Source organism: Etheostoma spectabile, chromosome 10, assembly GCF_008692095.1.
Source record: "Etheostoma spectabile isolate EspeVRDwgs_2016 chromosome 10, UIUC_Espe_1.0, whole genome shotgun sequence".
Classification (NCBI taxonomy): domain Eukaryota; kingdom Metazoa; phylum Chordata; class Actinopteri; order Perciformes; family Percidae; genus Etheostoma; species Etheostoma spectabile.
The window spans coordinates 26,619,688-26,626,133 of record NC_045742.1 but is presented as its reverse complement, the minus strand read 5'-3'; the positions used below and the strand labels follow the sequence as shown (position 1 = coordinate 26,626,133).

The following is a 6,446-nucleotide window of genomic DNA, read 5'->3' as shown; positions in this document are numbered from 1 at the left end:
GCAGTTGGTCAAGGCCACCCCCCCCACCCCCCAAGCCTCCACCTCATCTAGTGGCTGTCTCTTTGCATCGGGTTGTTACTACTCCACTGCTCCACTGTCCGTCCAAAATATCATCTCCATTTATACCTTAGTTTATAGGTTAACATAGCAATAGTACACATACAAATGGCTGCCTCTCTGATTCTGCCTTGTTGATTTGAACGGAAATGGCCGCACTGAGGCTCTGTCCTCAGACCGGGGCCCTTTGCGGCATGTCTTCCCCTCTCTCTCCTCTTTACTGTCTGCAGCTGTCCTGGTTAAAAAAATCCAAAAATAAAATTAAAGAAACACACTTTTTTGAACCTAGTGGCATCTCACGCTTAACCACGAGGCCACCATGACACCCTGGCACTACGTCCCACTAAAGACAGGGTCCCTGTTTGCCCTGAGGTTTGTGGATTAACGAGAATAAGGGAAAATTCGAGAAAGACACCATTTTTTTTTCCAAAATGTCATTTTCCATGTGTGTGAGCCCTCCAAATGAAATTGCATTCACCCAAAGCGATTTTGTGCATGTTACAAATAAAGTGTAATAAGTGCACAAATTATTCATTTGAAGTGACGAGTGGTTTTTAGAATGCATATTACTCAGATACTATTTCTAGAAATTTAAATATTAGGCAGAGGGATTTATCACAAATCTTCTCCACTGACACCTCCAGGGGCCCATAAAATCTTCCAGGTGAAGTACATAAATGAAATGTGATCCAAACAAGTCTTCAGAGAGATTAATGGTCTTGGTCACGTGTCAAACTCAAGGCCCTGCGGGACAAATCGGGCCCCTTGCAAATTTGGATCCGACTCGCATGTCAATTCAGGTTCACAATACATTTTTTTGCTCACCTAGTTGTGCGGCAAACCAAAAAGACAGAACACTGTTTTATGGACTGCAATCGCGTCACACACTCCGAGCAGATTTTGGCAGATTTGCCGACTTTGACACACAGAAACTCCCACAGAACCAGAGCGTTGTAAAAATGACACTGTAAAAAACAGGTTATTTGTGTGGCAGGCCACTTTTAAAAATTTAACCATTGTTTTGCTTGATTTGCTAAATTCTAAGGGACCTTTTTCAGGCTTAATGTGGACCAAACTGTAAGTGAGGAGACTATATGAGATGTGCAATAATACAGTCAACGGTCTTTCATACTACTCACTACTGTTGTAGCTCTTGTTACCACATCATTTCTTTTTGTGTCTGTATCTGACGCTCAGAGACACCGACCAAGTTGTTTCACTTGCTGTTGTTGTTGTTGACCAAGAGATGGGAATGAGAACGGGTTGGCCCCTGATGGCAACTACCAGCAACAGGCAGAGTACACATGTATACGCGCATGCTCAGCATACAAGAACGTTGATGAGATATGCAGTTTGGGCGTGATAGTTAAACAGAGATTAGTTCTTTTACCAGAGCTAAAAACACTTGAGTGTAGGGAGTTCGTAGGGAGCTCTTTGTTACCGACTGGGTCAAGGCCGGCAACAAAAAAAGTAGAACATGACAGGCCAGGAGATTGGGAAGGCTCAAGATGGGAGTCCTCACACTTCCAACAAAATTCCAACAGTCACAAGCACCTTCAGAAACAAAAATATGCCAAAAAGTTGAGTCAAACTCAAATTTATAATCATCAACAATGTCATTCTGGAATATCAATGTTTACCTGAGTGTCTATGCAACCTGCAGGCTCCATCATATCACAACCCTCACGGCCACCATTTCAGCAACCTGGGTACCTAGGAAGTAAGTTAAGAAAGAATAACACCGAACGGATAGAAAACAACACTGCAGGAAAACAACCACAAGTCACCTAAACAGCCACAGCTCTAGACTGGGCATCCACCACGGTATTTTCCGCCCCTTTAACATGTCGTACGTCCAAATGAAACGGTTGGAGAAAAAGACACCAACACATAAGTTGCAGATTTTGATTTTGGAGTGAATGGAGAAAAGGTAGAGGATTATGATCGGTGTAAACCACTACCGAACTAACTCCACCCCCCACATAAAAAGTGCTGCAATAGCCAGATGAGGGCCAGTGCCTCTTTTTCAATGATCAAATAATTAAGGGAGAATTCCATTAAATTTCAATTCGTAGCTCTGTTGTTTGTAATTTTGGAATGCTGTCAATAGCAAGAAAAATGAAACCAATCGGTGCTGCCTACACCATGTCATCCTCCTGCTAGAGTTGGCACCCAACAGGCTTAAACAGGGCACGTTTTAAATGGGTTTTTAGCCTTTTCAGTCTCACCATCTGTGAACGCCTTGGTTCAGGTAAATGTTTTAACACTCCCTACAATTTATCAAGTGACTCAGAGTTCTTAAGACGCCCCATCAACATCCCATCATCGGGTGAAACCAACACATTCTCATGTTCCATCGTCAAATTTTATCGTATTTTCTCAGAATTATGACTTTAAACTCAAATAGATTTTTCACATGTGGCCCTAATCCTCTTTTTGTAATTTTACACGTTTCCAACACAATTGAAAAACCATGGCTAAAAACTATAATAAAATAAAATAATAAAGAAATCAGTTAGGGCCTGTATATTTTTATGATTGTGTATGTTCTTTTTCCTGTTTTATTTTGATAGTCTTGTTTTTCTGTCTAGTCTTGTCTTTTTTTACTTCCTGCCTTTAGTTTTCCCGCCCTTGTGATTGGCTGAGGTTTTTTACTTTTTCCCAGCCTGTGTCACCTGTCTCTTATTAATTTTTTTATTTTTTTTTAGATTATTGTGGGGCATTTTAAGCCTTCATTTCCACAGGCCAGGTGACGCCATGAAAGGGGAGAGAGAGGGGGAATGACATGCAGCAAAGGGCCGCAGGGCGGAGTCCAACCCACGGCCGCTGTGTCAAGGAGCAAACCTCTATTATAATCAGGAGAGACATGTTTGCAGATTTGCAAATGAGGTTTATTTTACAGCTCAATAAAATCTACAAAGTCTTTGGCGATTAGACTCAATCGCTATATGAATAATGCGTGTAGCAAAGTTGTGTAGCAGATGTTACTCAAACAGGAGGAGATTGTGCATTTCTGGGTACTATATATATATATATATATATATATATATATATATATATATATATATATATTATTTAGCTTGGTGCGCTTGTGAACGTTGGATTAAGTCAAACAAACGGTATGTGTGTTTATAGTAATGAAGGAACATGTCACCCGTGCAACAATGTGTATTTTTATTTTTTTGCAACAATGTGTATTTTTTATAGGGGTAGAGAAACATAAAACCCCCGATGGAATCTAGACACCGGTGGTGGCAACGAAGGAGCCCGAAGACCAGACCGAAGGAGGCTCCGGACCGGTCAGCTGGAGTAGAGGACTGGAGGTGGAAGGGAGGGGTGGAGGGTTGCACTCTTTGCCTGCAACGACAGCTGATAGCAAAGGGAGAAACTGATTTTTAAAAGGAGGGTTGTGACTCTGTGATTGGCCCTTGCAATTTGTGTATGATTCTGATTGGTTAAGCAGGAAGGTGAACGCCTCCACCAGCTGATTCCATCTAGGAAGAGAGCATTGATTAAATTAGGTCTTCCCTAAAGATTTACACTGAGCTACAGTTAAATCAGGAGAGACTAGCTGTAGTTACGTATGTATAAACAGCAAAAAGTCCATTTATTAGGATAACAGTGATTTAGGAGTGCACTGATTAAAAGTTAGGTCTTACTTAAAGAATTTACGCTAAGCTACATATGTGTGCGCCTGCTCTACCAACTGAGCAAACCTGGCCCCACCCGTCTCTTATTTTCTCATTACCCTATGCATATAGTCTCTGTTCTGTCTTTGTCTCTTGTCGGATTATTGTGTCATGTTTGGTGTTTCTCGGTTGTTCTTGTCAATGGGTTCTTTGCCACTGTTCTGTGTTTTACTTGTTCCTGTTTTGGGGATTCTGCTTGTACCTTTGGATTTTCCTTCTGTTCTCGGGACACCTTTTGTTGGTATGGAATTTGCAATTGTTTATTAAATCCTCAAAGCTCACACTGCATGTCCGTCTCTGCATTTGGGTCCTACATCCTCTGAAACTCTAACACGTATAAGACCAACTTAATGCATTCTTACACAATGCATTGTGTTGAACCTCAGGCGGTGAACTGTATTGCCACAGGCGATTAAAAATCACTCTGGGCGTTGGAACGCTATGAAATAATGAATGAAGACATAAAACTAATTAATAGATAGAGCTGTCTCAGAGAGAAAAGAGAGGAGGATTCGTCATCTCTTCTCTACACAATGCCATTGTTCCCTGCGACATTCGCTAGTCACTGTTATTAATGATCCCGCCTTGCGGAACATCCATTTTGTTGTCTTTTGGCTGGCTTGCCATCTCTGTACTTTTTTTTTTTTTTTTTTGGGAGAGGGAGTAGATTTGTCACCCTCAAAAATTTGAGAAGCCACTCCCCAAAAGAGGTGGTAATAATAATAATAATAATAATAATAATAATAATAATAATAATAATAAATGGAAATTATCTAGCAATATTTAACTACACCCTCCCACCCACTACCAAAAAGTATGTTAACTACTTAAGCATACATTTTGCTCACCTTTTCTTCAGACATACAGTATTGACAGTATTGGGGTCACCTGATTCTTATAATATTTTTAATTTGTTTATTGATCCCCAATGAGGAAATTACAATTTACATTCTGTGTCCAAACTTTATTAGTAATCACACACAGTCCTGAACTACACACACACACACACACGCACACGCACGCACTAATGGAGAGATGTCAGAGTGAGTGTCAGCTGAACCAGCGGTTGGGGGGGTATGGTGCCTTGCTTTTTCAGGAGGTGAAGTGGCATCTCTCCAGCCAACTTCACCTACTTTTTGGTCCATACGGGGATTTGAACCAGTGACCCTCTGGTTCCCAACCCAACTCCCTATGGGCTGAGCTACTGCCACCCCCAATCATATGCTCTCAAAACAGCAAATGAGAGTGAAGAGCTGGATGGGTTCTACTTTATCCACAAAACATGTGCGCTTTGGTGACTTGTAAAAAAAGTTTTTGTCAAGATGTCTCCAACTACTTTCATGATAACTGCATTTTTCAGAGAGATGATTTAGGTCTCTTACCCCCTGTTGTTGTCCGCGAAACTTCAGGGATGAAAGGGAAAGAAAAAAAAGACATTGCTAACATCCTATCCATCCAGCCGGAGCTCACCCCTCAGTCACTGGCCTCAGCCTGCTGCTGGATTTTAAATTGGGCTGGTCCGGTCCGAAATCCTTTATCCTTTTTTTTTTTTTTAACCCTTGTATTGTCTTCACTTTCGGGACCCCCTCGTGTCCTTCGGGTCAAATTGACCCGTGACTTATTCAGGGTTTTAAAAACAATTCTGAATTAAAATTTTACTTCATAATCTATCAACAAATATTGTCTTTATCCCAATTTCGAACACATGATATAACATATGTTTAGGGAATGCAATCAGTCTCTACTAGCACACAATTAAAAATGGAACTGTGATGTACCTTAGTAATACCTTAGTGGTCCCCTAATACTGTATCTGAAGTCTCTTTTATATAGAACTTAGTGGTCCCAAATACTGTATCTGAAGTCGCTTTTATATAGACCTTAGTGGTCCCCTGATACTGTATCTGAAGTCGCTTTTATATAGACCTTAGTGGTCCCCTAATACTGTATCTGAAGTCTCTTTTTATAGACCTTAGTGGTCCCTATACTGTATCTGAAGTCTCTTTTATATAGAACTTAGTGTCCCAAATACTGTATCTGAAGTCGCTTTTATATAGACCTTGTGGTCCCCTGATACTGTATCTAAGTCCTTTTATTAGACCTTAGTGGTCCCTAATACTGTATCTGAAGTCTCTTTTTATATGACCTAGTGTTCCCCAATACTGTATCTGAAGTCTCTTTATATAGACCTTAGTGGTCCCCTAATACTGTATCTGAAGTCTCTTTTATAGACCTTAGTGGTCCCCTAATACTGTATCTGAATCTCTTTATGTAGACTCAGTGGTCCCCTGATACTGTATCTGAAGTCTCTTTATGTGGACTAGTGGTCCCTAATACTGTCTGAAGCCTCTTTTATATGACCTTAGTGGTCCCCTAATACTGTATCTGAATTCTCTTTTATGTAGACCTTAGTGGTCCCCTGATACTGTATCTGAAGTTGCTTTCCCAAAAATCAGCTTTGTTGCAGAATTACAGCGACTAGAGCAAGTCCCACAATGCCATTTCTGATTCTGTAGCTTTTGAGGAGTGGGGGGAGGGGGGGTGAAGGCCAAGGTGGAGGCTGGGGGTGTGGCCTTGACCAACTGCCACTTTGCTCGTTTGAAAGCCATGATGTCTCTTTCTCATGGGTGGGCCAAATTCTCTGGGGGGAGTGCAAAGCAGAGAAAGGGGAGGTAACCTTGCCCCTTATGACCTCATGAG

General features: G+C 41.2%; 1 long non-coding RNA gene across 1 annotated transcript in view; it reads right to left on the bottom strand.

The window, feature by feature from the left end:
• LOC116696956 (uncharacterized) overlaps positions 1–6,446 on the bottom strand; it is a 14,361-nt gene that overhangs the window by 5,424 nt on the left and 2,491 nt on the right. The window lies entirely within an intron of this gene.